General features: G+C 40.2%; 1 pseudogene; it reads left to right on the forward strand.

Moving 5' to 3' along the window:
* The first annotated feature begins 525 nt into the window (after positions 1-525).
* Positions 526-1,599, forward strand: LOC116558618 (annotated as a pseudogene).
* The last annotated feature ends 21,058 nt before the right edge of the window (positions 1,600-22,657 follow it).

The raw sequence follows: 22,657 nt of genomic DNA on the forward strand, positions 1-22,657 counted from the left end.
ACCACCTATTCTGCCAGTTGATGGCCTGCTGCTGCTCTTCCGTCTTCTGCCAGCGGGTTCTCAGTAACCAGAGCTTGTGTGTGTCTTCTTCCACTGATGTGTTCCTCATGATGCCTAGCTGATTCTGTGTCTGCCTGCTAGGGTCTCAGGTTTTTATAGGGCCAGGATGGGGGCATGGCAGTCCAGGGTGGTCTTGGGAATTGCAACATTTGGGCAGGAAATGCCTGTCCTCACCTAGGTCCATGGGGGTGGAGCCCTAGCCAGAGACCCGCCTTTCTCTACCCAGCACTTCCCTTCCCCCTTTCCCTATCATTTAAAGGGCCCACACTGTTTCCTTCCCAGCACTCCTATATCAAAACCTCCATATTCTCTTTATGAGACAAATATAACTGGGCCACATGTCAGGAGATCCCTGGTGTTTGGCCCGAGGGCACCTGTATTCTGTGGGCTAGGTGGGGTGCTGGGGTCAGGGTGGGGGCAGGTATAACCTCTGTGCTTCATTGTCCGTTGGTGCCACCAGACATTGCTCAAGCTACCAGCACCATGAAGACCTGGACTTCAGAGCATGTCTTTGACCACTCATGGCAAACTCTTGTGACAGCTGTAATGCAGAAATACCCAAACCCTATGAACCCAAGTGTGGTTGGAATTAATGTGTTGAACAGACATGTAGATCCCTCTGGAAAGTTGCACAGCCACAGACTTCTCAGCACAAGGTGGGGACTGCTGTCCATTGTGAAATGTCTTATTGGTGTAGCAAGAACCAAAACATATGTGCAAGAACATTCTGTTGATCCTGTAGAGAAAGCGATGAAACTTAAATCTAATATTTCATTTACAAATATGGTTTCAGTATATGAGAGACTTATGTACAAACCACATCCTCAGGATCCAGAAATAACTATTTTGACTCAAGAAGCCATAATCACCTTGAAAGGAGTTAGCCTCTGCAGTTACCTTGAAGGAATGATGGCAAGTATGATATCCTCAAGTGCTAGTAAAGATGGTGAAGCAATGGCATGGGTAATACACAAATTAAATGCTGAGACTGGGCTGGGCACAATGGCTCATGCCTGTAATCCTAGTACTTTGGGAGGCCAAGGCAGGTGGATCCCTGAGGTCAGGAGTTTGAGACCAGCCTGGCCAACATAATGAAACCCCATCTCTGCTAAAAAATAAAAAAAATTAGCTGTGTGTGGTGGTGGGCACCTGTAATCCAGCTACTTGGGAGGCTGAGGCAGGAGAATGGCTTGAACCTGGGAGGTTGAGCTTGCAGTGAGCAGAAATCGCACCATTGCACTCCCGCCTGGGTGACAAGAGCGGAAAAAAAAAAAATGCTGAGATTGAAGAATTGATAGCCTCAGCAAGAGGAAGCACAAGGACTCTGTCTCAAAAAAAAAAAGCTGAGATTGAAGAATTGACAGCCTCAGCAAGAGGAAGCACAAGGACTCCAGTGGCAGCAGCAGCATTTGCAGAGAAGTGATCATGAAAGTTGGTAGACAACATTGGGTACCCCAGGTCTCTCCAAGCTGACTGTATATTTATTTGTCATTTTAAAATTACAATTATATTTTAGGTAGAATTTTTTTTTGATAAGCTGGCTACGTGACTTTTGATCAAAACAGAAGGGCTTCTAAATAAAAGGGATCATCTGAAATTAATGTTGTTTGAAATTACTATCTGATTTTGAGGGTTCCAGTATTTATGTGAAAAATTAACAAGAAGTCCTTGGAAATTGGTATGGGCATTAAATCTCCTTGAGGTAGAATTTTAAAGCTTTAAATACATTGGAACTCCACCTGCCTTTGGACCAATTCCAGAACAGAGCAGAGCCACTTCCTATAGATGCCCATTGCTCTGCTGCTGTACACTTCAACAGCTTGCACAAGGGAACGCACTTAAAAGGAGAAATTGTGTAGTTTTAAACTATATTTTGTGTAAAGTAACTTGCTCTGCTATAAACCACCATTAAAAACCAGTGTTTTGATTTGGTGCTTAAATATTTTGGGAGTGAAAAATTATCATTAAAGTAACATATGACTCCAACAAAAGTATAGTTTTGTGTTTTCTTTAGTTTTGAAACAATGTCTTGCTCTGTTGTCCAAGCTGGAGTGCAGTGGAGCAGGCTCATTGCAACCTCCTCCCAGGTGATTCTTGTTCCTCAGCCTCCTGAGTAGCTGGGACTACCAGTGCACACTGACACTCCTGGTTAATCCTTATACTTTCAGTAGAGATGAGGTGTCACCACGTTGGCCAGGCTGGTCTTGAACTCCTGGCCTCAGGTGATACGTTCGCCTCAGCCTCCGAAAGTGCTAGGGCTACAGGCATAACCCACTGCGCCAAGCCAAAAATATGGTTTCATTATATTAAAGAGTACTGTATTAATTTGCCAACGTTATGTAACTTAGTAAAGGTATTATCTTACTTGGATTTGTACTTTATGATTTAGTCTGCTGTACCATGGGCTGGTTATGCTAACGGAAAAAATAAAGTCATTACCTGAGTTTTTACCCGCACTCTAACTTAAACAGAAGAACAGCAGTTCGCATCTTTTAGCACTTCACATTTGCCTAACTTAAAAATTGCCATATGGTTTGTGATTGCTAAGGCATGATATGTTAGGTAATTTGAATGTAATTACTTTTTAAAGTAATTGTGACCACAAAACATCTTTTTTTGAAATTATTCAAATGATGTACACCTCCTTCATGTAAAAACCATTTGAAATTATTCAAATGATGTCTTGTTCTGAAACGTAAACCCCAGGTACTTAATGTTTTTCATAATATGGTGCCACTGTAGAGTTTGGGGGCAGTGGGGAAGAACAAGGACAATGACGAGGGGAGGACTGGCCTGAAACTAACCACTAAGTGAATTGCACTGCAGCTTTTATTTTTGGGAACCCCATGTTTGGGAGGTCAGAGGACAGCTGCAAACTGAAAAACAACCCAGTAAATGTACTTTGTTTCATATTTTGTAGCAGGCAATAATCAACCACTAAATAATAGCTTTGACATTTGCAGTGGTCGCATACAAAGTATTTTTGCTAGAAGATGATTGGCTCTCGCCTTTATTTTAGAGTGCTTAATGTGATAAACTTTAGTCATGTTTCCTATCAAAGAGATCAGTTAATATCTGTACATAAACCACAGAAACAGCATAAAAAACTATTTTAATAAAAATATTTTAAAATTATTGTTTTTCTACTTAAAATATTATTTGGCTTAAGACTGCTTAGAACATTTATAAAAGCAGGTTAAATTTAATAATGTTTCTGAATTTTTTTTGTAACTGGAGATAGTTTTTACCAGTGAAATAACATTTCAGCTAAATAAAACCTTGCTAAATATTGATATTTGACAAAAAGTTACCTTGTATAATTTCTGCAAATTTTCCTTGTTCTGAAAAATGTATAATGCCCTAATGCTAAAAGATTTTAAAACAAATCCTTATCCTTTGTTGGATTTTTAAAACTCTGATCTAATGTTACAATTTTACAAATTATTATTTTCTAGTGTAGTTAGTTACCTTTTTAAAAAAATAGCTGGTAATTCATAGCTTTTGCTTGTTAAATATAAATGCACAGCAACCAAATGAATTTAAGAGGACTAAACTGGAATAAAATGTTCATAAATGAAAATCTTCAACTATTTAATATTAAAATTGAAACGTGAATTAAGAAAATCTTTTGTTAATAAAAACTTTCTTTTTAAAAAAAGGAACAAGTATAACTAAAGATCAGATCCACTTATAAATGTCAATGCAGTAATCCTGAATAAAATATTGGAGAATATATTCCATAAAAATATTAAATTAATATTATGGCCAAGTAAAATTTTAGTTCAGGAGGGCAAGAATAGTTTAGGAATTTTTTTTTTTTTGGAAGGAATTTTGCTCTTTTTTTGCCCAGGCTGGAGTGAAATGGCATGGTCTTGGCTCACTCACTGCAATCTCTGCCTCTTGGGTTCAAGTGATTCTCCTGCTTCAGCCTCCCAATTAGCTACCACGCCTGGCTAATTTTGTTATTTTTAGTAGAGATGGAGTTTCACCATGTTGGCCAGGCTGGTTTCAAACTCCTGACCTCAGGTAATCTGCCCACCTGAGCCTCCCAAAGTGCTGGGATTATAGATGTGAACCACCACACCTGGCCCTAGAAAATCTATTAATATAATTCATTAAATTAATAGTTTTTAGAAGATAAACTATTGATCATCTCTATAAATGTTGAAAGGCATTTGGCAAAAGTCAACAACCATTCTTGACTTGAAACAAAACTCAGTGTGACAGGAAAAGACAGATCATTAAAATGATGAGGTAAAGCTTTTTTTTTTTGGCCCCAAACTGAGATTATTTCCTTTGATATCAGAAACATGACAGGGATACCCACTATCATCAATTCATACTGTGCAGGAGGTACTAATCAATGCAATTAGCAAAAAGGAAAAAAACAAGTATGAAATTGGAAAGGAAGGGTAATGCTATTATTATTTTTTAAATGGATACAAAATATGCATAGAATGTGTAATGATTAAGTCAGGGTGTTTGTGTAGCTAGCACCTTGATTATCATTTCTATATGTTGTTAACATTTCAAGTCCTCTTTTCTGACTACTTTGAAAAATACTTTGGAATGTTGCTAACAAAAATACTATGCAATGTTGCTAACTATGGCTACCCTACTCTGCTGTTGTATATCAGGGCTTATTTGTTCTATCTAACTGGATGTTTGTACTCACTAATTAACCTCTCTTTATCTTTCCTCCCACCCAAACAATCCTACCAGCTTCTAATATCTATCATTCTGTTCTCTATCTCTATGAGGTCAATTATTTTTTAGCTCTCATGTGTAAGTGAGGACATGTGGCATCTGTCTTTCTGTGCCTGACTTATTTTACTTAACATAACCTCCAGTTCCATCCATGTTGCTGCAAATGACACGAGTTCATTATCTTTTATGACTGAATAGCATCCATTGTGTGTGTGTGTGTGTGTGTGTGTGTGTGTGTATTTTCTTTATCCATTTATCAATCAATGGAGCCATTACTATTTTCAGATAACATGAAGACCTAGGTGAATCAACTGTAAAACTATTACAAACAATAAAATAATTTAGCAAGTAATACAAAGAAACCAATACATACCAGATACAGAAACCACAATCACCTAGAGCTATAATGGAAGAAAATCCCCAAATATTACAATATTTAAAAAAAGTAATTAACAATAGATGAAAATATTTATATGAAGGAAAGCTTAAAATATTTTGAGTTCCAGAAGGACAGGAGAGTGAGAATGAGGAATAAACAACATTTGAGGAGATAATGGCTGAGAATACAGCCATATACCACATAAAATGTTTCAGTAAGCAGCAGACCACAAATACAAAGGTGGTCCAAAAAGATTATAATGCCATATTCTTACTGTGCCTTTTTTATATTTAGATACACAAATACTTACCATTGTGTTATAATTGCCTACAATATTCAGTGCAGTAACATGCTGCACAGGTTTGTGGCCTAGGAGCAATAGGCTATACCATATAGCCTAGGTGTGTAGTAGGTTATGCCATCTAGCTTTGTGTAAGTATGCTCTATGCTGGTCACACAACGACAATATTTTCTAGGGTCATATTTCCCAGAAAGTATCCCCATCATTCATCAACGTATGACTGTATTCCAAAACTGATGAAAGGTATCAATCCACCAATTTGAGAAGCCCTGTGGATCCGAAGCAGAATGAACAGTTACTCTGAGACATATTGTAAAACAACCAATGTGAAAACTGGGTTTATTGGGAGTGGTGAGTCCCTGTGTGACCTTGTGGGATTGGAGGAAGATAAGTGGGTGCCTTTTGATTATCCTTGTAACTCACCTCTCAGACTTCTCTGGTCCCAGGTAATAGATTTCTGGTCTGTCAGATCTGTGTGTCTCTTTATACTAGTGTCCACTGGGGTGTGGTTAGCAAACTTCTGGTTTGTTCTTTCAGCTGGGTTAAAAGCCTGTGGTTCTCATTGTGATCTCAGCCTGCCCTAGGTCTCACTGACCTTTACATTCTAATTCGCCATCATGGTCCTCACTAAAAAACCTATCCTGTGCCTTCTGTGGTACAGTCATTATCCTCTGGCCACAGAAGCCCTTGTACATCTTCTTGTTCTCACTTCAATTGTCTTTAACCTAGTGGTTAAAGAATAGATTTCATACCTAGATTGACTTTGTGTTAAAATCCTGGTTTCCTATTACAGCAGTGTAACCTTGGGCAAGATAATTAACCTCTCTGTGCCTCATGCTCCACAATTAAAAAAGTGCAAACAGGACCTATGTCATAGGTCTGTTGAAAAGATGCAATAAGACCATTTCTGTAAAGTACTTAGACTTGTTCCTGGCACATAGCTCTCAATAAATGTTAACTATTATTACTTATTGAGGTTCATGAAGGTCCAATAAATAACACTCCATTTCCTCACCTGAGTACTGAAGTAATTAAGAAATATATAGAGAGTAAAGTAGATAGAGATCAAAATTTACCTTTTTTTATAGTGATAATACATTATTGTCGAATGTAATTTATATCTCTGGGAAAGTGTCTTCTTTACACCAAACCCCAGAAGTAGGTGGACTTATTCAGTCTCAGGTGGCAATGAACTGGGGCAAATCTGTCCCTGTGAAATGTATAGCAAGGGGACCTGGGCACATGCCTCTGTGATCAGATCTCTTTGTTCTCTGATCTGTTACAGCAATATTTGCCTATATAATTAATTTGGCAAGATCATATCCAGCCTCAATCCACCATAGTAGAGGTGGTCAGATGCTCTCAGAGATCTACTCATATCCCATTAGCACGCTTAGCCATTTCCAGGCACACTGATCATATTGACATGCACACTGGTGAGCTTCCACTCTCTAGAGCAAGCACCCACATCTCACTGTTGTAAGGCTGCTTTTAAGCAGCGATAACCCTAGTGCAGACAGCCGCGTGCCTAGAACTGTATTTAATATAACTGCCCACCACACCCACAACCCAGGGTGCCTCATCCTAGGGGCTGATGGACGGGAAGAATAATTACCGCAGCTCCCTGGCCCCCGACCAGAACATGGTCTCCAAAGACTGCAAGACTAAGCCGAGGTTACCCTTCATGGGATTTCTCTTCCTGGCCCCACTTCCCTGCTCCCCAAATCACTTTCATACAAATCGTCATCTGGGGATCCCAACTTAAGTCAGGAAACAAATCTGTATTGTCTAGTGCTATATATATATATATATACACACACACATATATATGTGTGTGTGTGTGTGTGTGTATTTTTTTTTTTCAATTGTTTTCCTATGTTGAATTGTTGTAAAGGTTTCTTTAGGGGATATGAACAGAGCTACAACAGAGTGTAGTACTTGTGTTTCTTCATACTCTCCATGGTATGGTTGTACAAATAGTAGGAACTGGGCTTTAAAAAAATTGCTTTCTCGATTTTTTAAAAAAACTAACATCAGGCCGGGCGCGGTGGCTCAAACCTGTAATCCCAGCACTTTGGGAGGCCGAGGCGGGTGGATCACGAGGTCAAGAGATCGAGACCATCCTGGTCAACATGGTGAAACCCCGTCTCTACTAAAAATACAAAAAATTAGCTGGGCATGGTGGCGCGTGCCTGTAATCCCAGCTACTCAGGAGGCTGAGGCAGGAGAATTGCCTGAACCCAGGAGGCGGAGGTTGCGGTGAGCCGAGATCGCGCCATTGCACTCCAGCCTGGGTAACAAGGGCGAAACTCCGTCTCAAAAAAAAAAAAAAAAAAAAAAAAACTAACATCAGAGAAACTCAAACTATGTGAAAAAACAAGGTGTTTGGGGAATATGCACACATATCATGCAAAGGGTGTTATACACAGTCATATAATTTTAAGGTTGTTTTCTGAATAGAGAAATATGTTACATACATTTATAAAGATCTCAGAGAATATTTAGGTTGATATGAATATTGTATAAAATTATTTGGAATTGAAGAGCTCTGTACATGCTCTTAAAGACATTTTAATATTGAAATTGCTTTTAGGAATTATTAACTAGTGAATAATTAAAATGTTGTCAGAATGGATTCAAAACCAATTAGTTTGGTTGCAGATAAAAATCCTAAGAAATCCATGACTGCCAACAATGGCAATTAATATGGTTTTATTTGCATGCTAAAACAATCCAGGGTAGGTCCCAAAATGTACATTTTCTACAATACAGTAATTTAGCTTTCATGCCCAGACTGGAAGTGTGATACTTACAATAAATGAATCTAATAATGGAGGTGCAGGAAAATAATGGCATAGTGATAATATTTGACATTTGTATATGCTTTATTACTTTTCAGATGAATTTTGCAGCTCTTTTACCCTGATTGCTGGACCTAAATCCTATTTGTAAATTTACATAGGCTATAGTTTTCTTTGCTTTGAATATAGACTTAAGAATTTCAAACCACCAATTTGACACTTTTATATCAAATTAACTGGTTATTTGGTCAAACCAACTTACTTGAACTGCCATCCTGGTGACAAGCAGATACTTCCTGAATCAGTGTCAATCAGTTCGTGCCTTGCTTCAGCCATGCCCAGCCCCTGCATCTCTGACAGCCAGGTCCAGAAGATGTATCTGTGCTGGTACAAATCTCACCCTACACATTCAGTGAAGCACTGGGAGCAGGGCCTGACACTGTGTTGGGGAGCTCTCTAAAACCTGGGAGTAGGTTTGCATCTTTCTCAGTGCCTACTCTTTGTGTCCTTTTGCTTCTAGATCTGCTATACTCCTACTTTTCTTGATGATTCTCCCAGCTTGAGTCCTGCCGTGCTCCTCTCAGGTCCATTCACCAACGACAGTGATGAAATCTATTCATGCTTTATAGTAGGAGCACACCATTCTCCATCATATTCAGCCATTTTTTAGGGTAAAATCTACCACCTGAAAATATATTTGATTTAATAAATATAGAGACTTTTCCTACTGATAATATTAGCATTAGTAGTAGTAATCATAATTCTTATTATTACACTCAGGCTCAGTCCTTGTACTTAAAAAAAAAAGAAAGTATAGCCAAGAAGTATACAGTGAGATATTTAATAAAACCTGTAGTTGTCTTTTGATTATTAAATTAATGCAAAGCCACAAGGGATTTTTTACACTTTTTTTTTTTTTTTGTCTTTTTGTTTTTTTGCTTTTTGTGGAGAACGGGGTCTCATTATATTGCCTAGGCAGGTCTTGAACTCCTGGGCTCAAACTATCCTCTCGCCTCTGCCTCCCTAAGAGCTGGGATTACTGGCGTGAGCCATAGCACCTGGCACCCACAGGGGATTTTTAAGTTTCTTTGGCAACCAACCAAGTTGTGAGTAAATATATAGCAAAACAATGGAAATAAATCTAGAAAGTTTTATATATATGTTAAAACTAGGCTGTCTGTTAGCAAATTGTAGATGCTAGTTGAAGATACTTTGTAGACTTTGCAGGCCCTCAAATATTTTGAACTGAAATACCCTGATGCCCAAGGAAACATATGCGTTTTGCTGAAATTAATAGGTTGTTTGAATTTTTAATTTATACAGTAGTATGTACATAAACTTTTATTGTCTACTTAGTTTTACTGCTGGACATTTACTCAGTTAATGAGTCTTTCAATAAGATGCTAACTCTCATAAACTCTTGCAAAGACTCATTCTGTGGTGAGCTGAGGGAGTAAAAATTTGTTTTCTTTTTTCTGTGGAGGTAGTGGGGATGCCAACTCTTTTTCCTAGTATGTTTTAATCATGCTTTTTAATTTTTAATTTTACTTTTACTTTTTAATTTTAATGGGTACATAGTAGGTATCTATATGTATGGGGTACCCGAGATATTTTGATACAGACATACAGTGTGTAATAATCACATCAAGGTAAATGGGGTTTCCATCACCTCAAGAATTCGTCATTTCTTTGTGTTACAAACGTTCCAGTTGTACTCCATCAGTTATTCTAAAATGTCCAACAAATTCTTGCTGACTGTGGTCGCTCTGTCGTGCTGTCAAATACTAGATCTTACTCATTGTATCTAACTCTATTTTTGTACCCATTAACGATCCCCATTTCCCATTTCCCCTCTCCACTACCCTTCCCAGTCTCTGGTAGCCATCATTCCACTATCTCCATGAGTTCAATTGTTTTAATTTTCAGCTCCCACAAATGAGTGAGAACATGTGAAGTTTATCTTTCTGTGCCTGATCATTTTTTGAAGCTACAAGAAAGCATCTTGGTCAACTAAGTGTCTGCACAGATTTCCATCTAGAAAGGGAAGCTCTTTCTCAGAGACAAGTGAGAACTTTGTTTCAGAACCAAAAGCTCAAGGTGCTCAAGACATTTTTCTCCCTTTTTTTTTTTTTTTTTTTTTTTTTGTCAGGGGCATATCAAGGTCATTATTTGGAACTCAGGCTGTGACATTAAAAAAAAAAAAAAAAAAGAAAAAGATATTCCTTCAACAGCCATCTATGTCCTTCTTTGCCCTTAGGACACCCGTGCTGCTGCCCAAGTACATGTGAAAAGAGCCAGTCAGTCTCACAATTTATACCTTGCCCCACTTTTAACAACTATGAAGTCTCATCGGATTCATCTTTTGGTTTGTGTTCCATTTTAACAAATCACTCAGAAGGCTGCCTGAGATAATAATCTCTCATGAGAAAACAAATATTTCCTCTCAGTGCTTTCTTCCCAAGCTGAAACAGGATCATTGCAATTTGGTATAATGTCCTTTCTTAACTCAGCCTCTGAAATTTACCCCATATATGAATAGAAAAGGATTCTTAACTGTTATTTCCAGGCTGGCATAGCATTCTGCTCAGCGGCACTTAGTTCTTTTGCTCCTTTTGAAGCATCATGACTGCCTGGTCTGTGCCTTGATGGATGGCAGCACTCTCAGATCAGATCTACACAGGGCAATCAAACCAGCCAAAGGAGATTCAGTATTCAGTCATCTGTGTGGATGCCTCTGTGCCTGGTAACCTGATGGACTATGTGATAGTTTATTCCTATTTTTTGGTTGAAATAGACAAAAAAATTCTATTAGTTATCTCACAATCTTTCAAACATGCCAGGAAGTTGTTTCAGCATGTCTTCAACTACCATTGAAGAAAAAGAATTTCAAATGCTATCAGAGCAAATGGGCTAAGTCCGAATGTTGTTCTGTTTCTCCACTTTGATGCACAATCCTAAATAATAATAACTTCTTTCATTATGGAGTACTTACTCTGGTGCCAGACATGAATTAAGTCAGTGCCTCCACATTTATTAACCCAGTGAACCCTTACAATGCCCTATGAGGTAGATAGGTACTATTTTATTTTTAGACGGAATCTCACTGTTGCCCAGGCTGGAGTGCAGCAGCGCAATCTCGGCTCACTGCAACCTCTGCCTCCCGGGTTCAAACAGTTCTCCTGCCTCAGCCCCTCGAGTAGCTGGGACTACAGGCACATGCCACCACGCCCAGCTAATTTTTGTATTTTTATTAGAGATGGAGTTTCACCGTATTGGCCAGACTGGTCTCAAACTCCTGACCTCATGATCTACCTGCCTTGGCCCCCCAGGGTGCTGGGATTATAGGCATGAGCCACTGTGCCTGGCCAGTAGGTACCATTTTTATTCCCACTTTTTAGATGAAGAAACCAAGACATACAGAAGTTAAATAATGTATCCAAAATGACACAACTGCTAAGTGGCAGTCAGAATTTGAACCACCAGTGGTACCACTTGCTGGTAAACACTCATGACAATAGCCAAAAGTAAAGTGATCATCAAAACAATCACCTAACATTTTTTGGATCCTAACATGCTCTGATAAAGTAAAATTACATGATCCAGCAGAGGTGTGAGAAAAATTTAGTGACTGTTACAAGGCATTCTCTTAACTTTGTCTGTTTCAAGCAATAGGAGTGAGGATAAGTGATGCCTAGGTGAAGATCCTTCAGAATTCACTTTCCCTCTTAAAGCTATAGCCTCTCCTCTAGAATGGAAAGTTGCGTTAATAGGATTCCTAGAAGGTGGTCCACAACGTCACATTCTGGATGCTAAGTTGTTTGTCTTTTCTATGCTGAGCAGTAGAGAAATACTAGGTTGCCCACCTTCTGGAACTCTTATTATCAGGACTATCCATTCTAAAGGAGAAGCCAGAGCTTTTAAGAGAGAAAGTCCGACTTCTGTAGGATTGTCACAGAGGTGTCACTTAATGCTCACTCCTATTGCTTGAAGTAGGTGAAGTTAAGTGCATGTCTTATATATGTAGGGGCAAAGATTTCATGATGAAAACATCAAAAATAATTGCAACAAAAGCAAAAATTGACAAATGGAATCGAATTAAACTAAAGAGCTTCTGCGTTGCAAAAAAAAAACTATCATTAGAGTGAACAGACAACCTACAGAATGGGAGAAAATATCCATCTGACAAAGGCCTAACATCCAGAATCTACAAGGAACTTAAACAAATTTAGAAGAAAAAGACAAACAACCCCATTAAAAGTTGAGCAAAGGACATGAACAGATACTTCTCAAAAGGAGACATATATGTGGCCAACAAACATGAAAAAAAGCTCAACATCACTGGTCATTAGAGAAATGCAAATCAAAACCACTTCATGCTAGTCAGAATGGCAATTATTAAAAAGTCAAGAAACAACAGATGCTGGCGAAGCTGCAGAGAAATAGGAACACTTTTACACTGTTGGTAGAAATGTAAATTAGTGCAGCCATTGTGGTAGACAGTGCGGCCATTCCTCAAAGACCTAGAATCAGAAATACCATTTGACATAGCAATCCCATTACCGGGTATATACCTAAAGGAATAGAAATCATTCTATTGTAAGGATGTATCCATGCTTATGTTCATTGCAGCACTATTCACAATAAGAAGGACATGGAATCAACCCAAAGCCCCATCAGATAAAGAAAATGTGGTACATATACATCATGGAATACTATGCAGTCATAAAAAGGAATGAGATCATGTCCTTTGCAGGGACATGGTTGGAGCTGGAAGCCATTATCCTTGGCAGACTAACACAGGAACAGAAAACCAAACACCACATGTTTTCACTTATAAGAGGGAGCTGAACAATGTGAACATATAGACACAGGGAGGAGAATAAAACACTGGGGCCTGTTTGGGGGCGGGGTGGGGAGAGGGAGAGCATCAGGATAAATAGCTAATGCATGTGGGGCTTAATACCTCGGTGATGGGTTGATAGGTGCAGCAAACTACCATGGCACATGTTTACCTATGTAACAAACCTGCACATTCTGCACATGTACCCAGAAACTTAAAATGAAATTTTAAAAAAAGAGCATGTCTTGTAGCATTCATCAAATTTTTCTCACATCTCCACTGGTAAATCTGTCATTTAATTTTCTACTTGGGACTGTACTTTGCCATTATGGAAATGATCTCTGAGTGACTTTGAGCAATTTATCCCCTGGAGTACTTTTGTCTTTATTTATGAAATATGTGTAGAAGTATAAATCTTTGAACACTATGGCAAGAAATCATCAATTGACAGATACTTCATCCTTATAAGTGGTTTGCTATACAAAGCTGACTGATGATATAGAATTTCAACAATTGTCAGCCATCTACTATAGGAATGGAAATCCATTTCTTCACTATTATGGTTTCTTATTTTAATGGTCAAATTTCCTTGGTTTGGTCATTGTAATCAATTTAGCTTCATTTAGGAATATTGCATTCTTCATGCAGCATTTTTTATAGTGTCTACTTGTGTTTTCAATAGCAATACACATTTTGGAGTTTTAAGCAAAAAGAACCCTGAAATAGCTTCCTTCTTTTCTGCTCACTAGAGGATAACCTCTATGAGGCCAAGAATTTTATTTAATTTGTTCATTAATTTATCACAAACATCTGGCACATAATAGATGCTCAATAATTACTTTATTGAATAAACAAATTTATAAAAGTGCATATGCCGATTTTAGGGGAAATTAAATTATTTTAGCTATTAGCCTTTGGAATCACGAGATTCTAGGTTAGATTCCCAGCTAAGTTTACCAATTGTGTGACCTGGGTCAAATTCTTGAGCGCTTGGGAATGGAATTTCCTCATTTGAAAACTGGAGATGACATCTAATTCACAAAGCAGGTGTGAGGAATACCAGTGAAGACCCAACCCACGGGAGGGCTCCAAAGTATTAGCTCTTGCCTATCTGTGAATCTCAAAGCACTTCTCAAATCTTAATCGTATGTACTAGGCAGCTAAAGTATTATCCTCATTTTGCGAAAGTGGGAAAATGAGAGGAGAAAGACAGACACAATTGGCTAAAGACTATTTGGAAATCCAGCTATTTAGCTACAGTTAACAGTTGGCTTTCCTCTTTCTCTAGACTGGCCAGTGATGACTTGGAATTCAGCCTACACTTTAGGAGTTTGAGGGAGGTGATTATGTAGAGGTTCTTTAATAGTTCCTTGTGTCTTTGTTGTAACTTTCAGTGGTGAGGAGGGAACCATGGGTTACCAGCCCAGGACTTGAGATTCTACCCATCTGGCAGTGTATGGGACCATGGGGATTGAAAGAAATGATATGAGAGCAAATGACGACATGCTCGTTGACTTTAAAATGTTATTAATAGCCCACTGCGTTGGTCACAGCAATTTCCATTGCAACTTTCCTCTGGAATTCCTTGGATTGGGAAATAGCAGCTTCAAAGTCTCCTAGCTTAAAGAAAACCGAGACTGACCTTTTGCTGACAGTGTGTTTAGGGATTTAGAGAGAAGACTAAGCCAGTGACTCTGGATAAACATCTCCATATTGTGGCGTGAGCTTGTGTTGCCTTCCCTCTCCATGCTGGAGGGGATTCTGGGCATAGAGGAGGCTGGAAAAAGAGGATTTGCCCATGTGTTTGCAAGGCAGCCTTACAGGCTCCAGAGCAAAGTCCCAACCCCAGCAAAAGAGAAACACATATGTGCTGCATATTAAACTCCTTCTAGGGTGGGGGTGGTGTGGGGGAGAGGAATGCAGAGGGACAGATAACAGAAATTTTGGATTGATATTTCCAAGGAAAGCTGGGTTTGTCTGTCACCAGCATCATCCCTGCACTTGCAGCATGACTGCAGAGAAAGAGCAAACTGATGAGTCTTGGCAGAGCATTTCCCATTACTCAGTTTTTGCAAAATATGGCTCTAGACATTTGTGTGTGGTGGGAAACTCTCTTAGCAATCACTTAAATGCCATTAATGCTCCATTACTACATCTGTTTAAAAGGCTCCTGTTTTTAATTGTGATACATCTCAAACAAGATGCTTTAAGAACATATTGAATAAAAGTGTTCCTAGTTATGAAGGACTGGGGCAGTGAGGGTGACTTGATTCTTCCATACTGTCATTACTCAGGTGGAAATGGCAACAGCTGACATTTCAAGAACAGCGTGGCATATTAGTGGAAGACATCAGGACCAGGTCCAGGGTGGGGAGAGGTTAGTTGACCACATGGATTTGGGGAGGCCCATGCAGAGGGTCCAGAAGAAAAGAGAAAGGTAAACTAGTGTGAGATGTAGACAGGCATCCATATCAGCAGGGGTCTAACTGACAAATTAGGAGAGTCAGCCAAAGCCTTGACCATGAGATTCTGGACATTCATTCCTCCACAGCAGAATCACAGCCAACAAAGTGGGCTTTGAGCCCTGCCCGAAGATCAGGGCTAGGCAGAGCTGGACTGTGGGCTCTGCAAGGCAGGGTCTGCTTTTATGTCTATGTCTGTATCTGGGTGCCAAGGGTAGTGCCTGATATGGGCATGCATGCACCTAACAGTTGATGGATGAACAAATGGAAGAAAACAAAGTGAAAGCCAAGCCAAGCCTTCCAGACTGAGTGAATCCTGGGCAGGGCAAGCAGGTCAGGGTTGGGTGGGTGTGCAGGCAGGATGATGACGGCCCATGGGTCTGAGGCAGCAGAAGCGAATAAGTCCAAATCCCACCAGTCAGTGGGCTGAGGTTGAGGGACTATATCCTGTCCATGTCTCAAAGGACTCACTAACTGCAGAGACAAAGCTTTCCATCAGAGAAGGGCATTCATGGCCTCATCCCAAAGGGCTGGCAGAGGTTGACATTTATAGGTGAGCTTTGGAGGTATCTCCCTGGAGGGGGTTTCATTCCCTTATTTGACATCCTTCTTGGGGATACAACTCTATCAATAAATACACAAACACTCAGGTCAAACACACAGCATTACAGATTTAGAGAATTTGAAAGCTGCAAGGGGTTTTAAAGACCATTTAATTGTCTCATTGTCATTGTCATACAGACAAGGAAATTGAGACCAAAAGATAAACGACTTGTTGAACAGGGTCTAAATAGTTTCTCTTTTATTCTTTCTTCAGCTTCACATGGTTTTTCTTTCATTTTGTGCCCCTAATAGACTATGAGTTCCTCCAAGGAAACTATTTTTGTAATATCATGATCTCAAATACACATGGCATAATTTTATGTACAAGCAGTCTAAAATACAGCTGTTGGCTGACTGATGGAATGAGTGAGCACATAAATAAAAGAGGACATTTTTTAAAGGGCAAGTGAGTTGTCTTGAAATTCTGAAACCCTGCATAATGAACAAGATACTGAGAGCCCAGAGAGGTGCTCCTTCTCTCAGGTGTGTTCAATCATCAGGATTCAGAAACTGTTCGGAGTAGAAGTTGTATGACAGGCAACACTTCCTCTGCTGCAGGGCCTGGTAATGGAAACTTAATGGAGATGGCCCTGCGGCGGGGGGGTGGGGGTGTGTGCATTATTTCTCAAGACAAGAGGATTCAAGGCCGGACAGGAAGGGTCTTTCCGTCTTAATTTACAGGGGGCATGCAGCAGAATAATCATGGTTGGTTCTTTTAAAATGGGACTTCCATGTTTGGAAAGGAAAACAGCATGGTGGCCATACTAGCTAATTGTGTTCAGCACAGTGGCTGGAAACCAAGGGTGTACATCATCGTCACCTGCAGAGTGCCTCGAAAGCACATGCCCAGCCCCTAAACATATTTTGGGGATGAGGACTAAGCATATTAATTTTGAAAAAGCTTCTCAGGGGATTTTGATGTATACGCTGCTAAACTAGCCAACTGCATTAGACGAAGAAACCAAATAATCAGAGAGTAATCTTTTGGCATCTATCTCAGGGAAGTGACATTTCCTTTGTAGGTTTCAACTTTGAATGGTTTCCACCTACTCTCATTCCTCACACCAGCATCCAAATAGTCTTCCTCCACTTATTAAAACTTCTCTCAAAGGATCTGTTAAAGATATTCATACCATACTTGTCAGATAACTGACAAGGCTTACTACTTTCATTTTAGGGTTAATTGCATTTTTTTCTTTGAAATATTATTAATATGACTGAAAATGCAGAGGTGACATCCATTGACTAGAGCAGGGTTTCTCAGCCTCAGCACTGTTGACATATTGGGCTGGTTAATTCTGTGTTGCAGGGGTTATCCTGCTTTCTACGTACTAGATGCTGGTAGCACCTTCCCCGGCTGTGTCCAGACACTGCCAGACATTCCCCGGAGGACAGAATTGTCCCAACTAGAGAATCAGTGGACTAGAGAACAATGCAATATGGTAGGCACTAAGGTGCTTAATGCACAAAGACTCTGTAGGAATTCAGAAGCAGGAAAGACCAGGGTAAGCGAAAATATCAGGGGGAATTCCTTGCACCTGCAGGAACTGGATTAAGAAGAAGAGGATGTCAGTGCCTTCACCCACCTTTTTGCACTCTGCTTGTAGAGTTCATTGAATTTTAACCATGGTCAAAAGACAGTGGTGACTCTCATTATGGAATTTTAAGCCTGAATTAGTTCATGGTCAAAGTGTCTGGAGACTTAGAGAACCTTTCCCGGTGTCCCCAAATCTAGGCATATAGAGCACTCAGCTAGAAGTGAAAATGCCTGTGAGGAAGCAAACATACCCTGGTCAGAAGGGGCCCAGGGAAGCTGGAAGGCAGGCGAGGCAGATTCTAGAAGTCCAGTCACTGAAGGGCTGCTCACTTTCCAGGGCTGTCACAATATCCCACAGCCCCAGGACACTGGGCAAAACACAGCCTTGGCCCTCCTGGTCAGCCTTTCTGTAGAAACAACCACAGTTCAGAAATAGTGTTGCTGTTTGCTGAGACACAGTAAAACAGTATGAAGGGTACAGTACCAGCAGGCCACGGAGGCCTCTGCCAGGAGAAATTTCTGATGTCTGAAGGTGTGCGTAGGGGTAGCATAAATGCCACGGTTAATTTTTAACTTCCCCGTTGGTGAGTCCTGAATCAGAGGACAGTGTTTCTATGGTGTCAGGCGATATTCCTGTTCAGGCTGGGTGTCACCTGACAGACACCACAGGGTGGTGGCACCATTGTAAGCCTTTGTCACGTCTCCCAAGGGCCCAGCTTTAATTACACCAGGATCCAGTGTTTGACATTTGTACTGGGTGACACTGTTCCTTCCTGCTACCTTTCCATTGTTCCACCCTCTCTTAGTTGCAGCATTCTGGCAACTACGGTTTCGTATTACTAACTCATTGCCATGGTTTCCAGTTGATGTGCGACGACGTCACAGCTGATGAGGAATGGAGCTTCCTTTTCACTCTGATTATAGCCTGCTACACTTCTCTTTTCACACTCACTATAATACAGCAAATGCTCGCAGTAATCAGCTCTCTTTCATACGGGTTCTGCCTTTCACTGAACATGTGATTTCCAGTTGATCACAGAATAGGCACTGAGCAGAAATAAAAACTGGAGTGTGCAGGATCAATGGTTGGCATCCAGGGCAGCTTCGGTTCATTACCACAGACACAACCTCAGGCACAGGCACTGAGGACAAAAGGGAGGAAATTACAAATTCTGTATTTTTTGATGTTTTGTTGTTAAACAAATAGAAGACTTTAAAAACAAAGGGAAGCAAAAATATATCAAACCTACTTAGCATTGCACCACATAAAGAGATAACCAGTCAGCATCTTCATTCATTTCCTACACTTTATTCCATACATATGTGTAGCAGAGATGGGGAATTCCTTAATGGAAATTGGGTATGTGGATATCTCCTTACGCTCAGCCAGACATATACTGGGTTTTGTTATCCATGTGCACAGACTTTGGCATTCTGGGTGAAAGAAGAAAGAGGAGAATATACATGGATACCCAGGGGAAAGAGAAAAGGACAATAGAGAATGTGGCATGGGGAATGCTCTGCTGGGTCCCATTAATGGTTCTGAACCACTGTGGAAAAAAGACATTAGAAAGAATCAGATGCTAGAGGAGCTAATTTTCACCATACTCTGAGACTCAGAGCAAAAGCAGCCTTGCTCTAGTGGCCTACAGGCAAAGGAAGACACAGAACAGAGGGGAGGACTTTTCTCCTGAGTCTACCACAAACCTCCATGGAGCTGAGGTAGCCCGAAGTCTCAGGGGCACAGGAGGGAATTGCCTTTTGGATTTCATCCAGCGGGATGTCTACAGGCACTTCATATTTAACAGATCCAAAACTTACGTCAGATACTCCTCTTGCCAAATCCGTTCCTCTTGCTGTGTTCCCAACTGTGACTGTCACCGTCACCCACCACCTGTATAAGCCACACGCTTGGGAGTTATCCTAGCCTTTTTCCTCCTCCTTCCCATCCTCCATATCCTATTGGCCATCAGGGCCTACTGAGTCTACATCCCAATTTTCTTTTAAATCTATCCCCACTGCCACTGTCCTAGTCCAAGGCAACACCATCTAGTCACCCAGATCATTCTATAGCTTTCTAGGAAGTAGACCAGCCTTCTGTCTGAGGCCTCCGCTGTCCTTCCTCCCCAGTGCTGCTGGAGTGATCCTTCAAACACTTTTGTGAAAGCAGGTCACTGCTGCTCAGATGGTGTCAGTGGCTTTATCATCCACGTTGCCTGGCTTCTCATAGGCACATCTTGCAGTGCAGCCTTATAACTCTACCTCAACACACCTCTGTATCCGCCTCATTCTTCCTGCTTTTATACTGTCAAGGCATGTGACACTCCCTAAACATGCCATGTTTTCTCTTTTTTCTCCTCCCTCTCTCTCATCTGCAGCTTCCCCTACTTATCTTCCTAAACACTCTTCTTTTTGAAATTTTCATTTCAAGAGTTTTTCATCTTTTAAATAATCTCAGACTCACCTGGGGAGCACCCCTCTTCCTATGTTCTTATTGTAGCATGTTCACAAATTCACTTTGGTTCTTTTTCATTCTAGTGTTGCTGTGAGTTAGTAGGACTATATCCCTTTGAGAAAAGGGACATGCATTTTCATGTTGAGTTCCCCAGTACTTAGTATTGTGCTTACCATAAGCTAGGTGCTCAGTAAATATTTGATATGTGTATGAATGAATGAACCAATCAATAACAAATGACAGACAAACTCCAGTCCCCACACCTAAAAAAAAAAAAAAAATCAAAACGTTTCCCTTGCTTTTAGTGTAGATACTGCTCATCAACATAAGGCAAATTCTTCCTGCACCTCTCAATACAGCAGGAGGTGAGAATCACAGAATTAGAGCACTGCTTTTGGCATGAGAACACCCTGAGTTAAAATCTGGCTTCTGCTACTTATTAGCCACATGACAGTGAATCTTTTTGAGCTTCTATTTTGTACAAACTTAAGTTCGGCTTTGTGATCTTATTCCTCTTCAGTCCGTCTGTACAGCCCAACATATGACCTGCTAAAACATGCCTTGCCTTCTCCCCAAACTTTTTTTTTTTTTGGAAACAGAGTCTCCCTCTGTCAGCCAGGCTGGAATTCAGTGGCATAATCTTGGCTCACTGCAACCTTCACCTCTCCAGTTCAAGTGATTCTCATGCCTCAGCCCTCTGATGACAGGTATGTGCCACCACGCCTAGCTAATTTTTTGCACTTTCATTAGAGACAAGGTTTCGCCCCTTTGCCCAGGCTGGCATTGAACTCCTGAGCACAGGCAATCCACCTGCCTTGGCCTCCCAAAGTGCTGAGATTACAGGTGTGAGCCACCGCACGAGGCCTATTACTACATACTTAACAGGGTTATTGTGAGGATAGAATGATGTGTTTTAGGTGAAATACTTAGCAAAATACCTGGCATGTAGGAATTAATAAATGACAATCATCGTCATTCTTTTGCTTTTAGGTTTTATTTCACTGTTGTGCTATCCAATCACTGGAAACTTCTTAGTATCAAACACCCTTTTAAGAGTCTGTACATGTACACAAATTTTACAGACACTTTCAAGAGTTTTACAGAACTCCCAAAGCAATTTCATGGAATCCGTTTTGAGAATCTTCACACTAGGAAGTAGACGAAGCAAGGAAGACTTATCATTCAAACTATATTTTGCTTTTTGGGAACAACATCTGCAATATAATTATAAATTGTCAATCACCTGGTGAAAGATCACAGATGCATCTGCATTTCTTAATACCTCTGGCAAAATGCCATCAAACCAGGATACCTATTTAAAGAAGAAAATTGAGAGGTTTGAAAATTTAGCCCAGTGACTTACTTATCCTAACTTTCTGGTGGATCCGATTTGCCCAACAGTTGTATCACTGGTCAGTGGTTCTAGTGACAAGTTTCGGGGTGGATAACATCCATAGGAATTCTCTCTCTTTTTTTTTTTTTTGAGATGGAGTCTCACTCTATCACCCAGGCTGGAGTTCAGTGGTGCTATCTCAGCTCACTGCAACCTCTGCCTCCTGGGTTCAAGCGATTCTTTTCCCTCAGCCTCCCAAGTAGCCAGGACTACAGGCACACGCCACCACGCCCGGCTAAATTTTGTATTTTTAGTAGAGACAGGGTTTCACCATATTGGCCAGGCTGGTCTCGAACTCCTGACCTCATGATCTGCCCCTGTCAGCTTCCCAAAGTGCAGGGATTACAGGTGTGAGTCACTGCGCCCGGCCCATGGGAATTCTTTAGCTGTAGAGTGCCCTATGCTGGCACTATCAAAAGACATAGCATAGGAATGTTTTTGATATAAGTATACCCCGAAATCTCCTAGAAAATCCAAGTCTTTCTTTCTTATACAGAGAAGAAATTACACACTGTAAAGTAAGTGTGTTTCTGAGAGTTAACACATTTGTTAGAAGAACTCAAAAAAAAACTGGGCGTTATCCCCAGTCTTCTCCTGTCAGCTGGGATTAGCTACTACTAGTGGCTGGAAATGCCTCTTAGGCGCTGACAACATGGCAATCACAGCCTTATCAGTGCTCATATTTCCAATAGAATTTGTCAGGCACCAGTCTGTTTTATAACAATACAGAGATAAAGAGTTTTTCTTTTTCAATAAATTAATCTCTTAAATGCATGAGGGGTTCTATTGATTTGATAACTATGATGTTGAAATATATAAAAAGTGAAGAGTTCTCTTAGGAATTGTCTACTAATTTGAATATTTTAAGTTTGAATTTTAGCATTTAAAATGTTTTAATAACAAAGTATAGCTATAGAAGGTACAGCTGGTAACAGAGCTTGAGGTCATCTGTAATACTCTTTTTCTTCCTAGTTTAGAAAAATATCTCACTTGTTTGACCCTCATTAGGACTGGAATTAAGATTTTAACCAAGCAGAAAATTGCTCATCTTGGATTGGCAGCCATGTCTAACAGCATATAGTATTTTCTAGGTGGCCATGATGGGTATGAAGAGAGAGT

The sequence above is a fragment of the Sapajus apella genome, unplaced genomic scaffold, assembly GCF_009761245.1.
Source record: "Sapajus apella isolate SASKATOON/1434 unplaced genomic scaffold, GSC_monkey_1.0 scaffold22, whole genome shotgun sequence".
Taxonomy (NCBI): domain Eukaryota; kingdom Metazoa; phylum Chordata; class Mammalia; order Primates; family Cebidae; genus Sapajus; species Sapajus apella.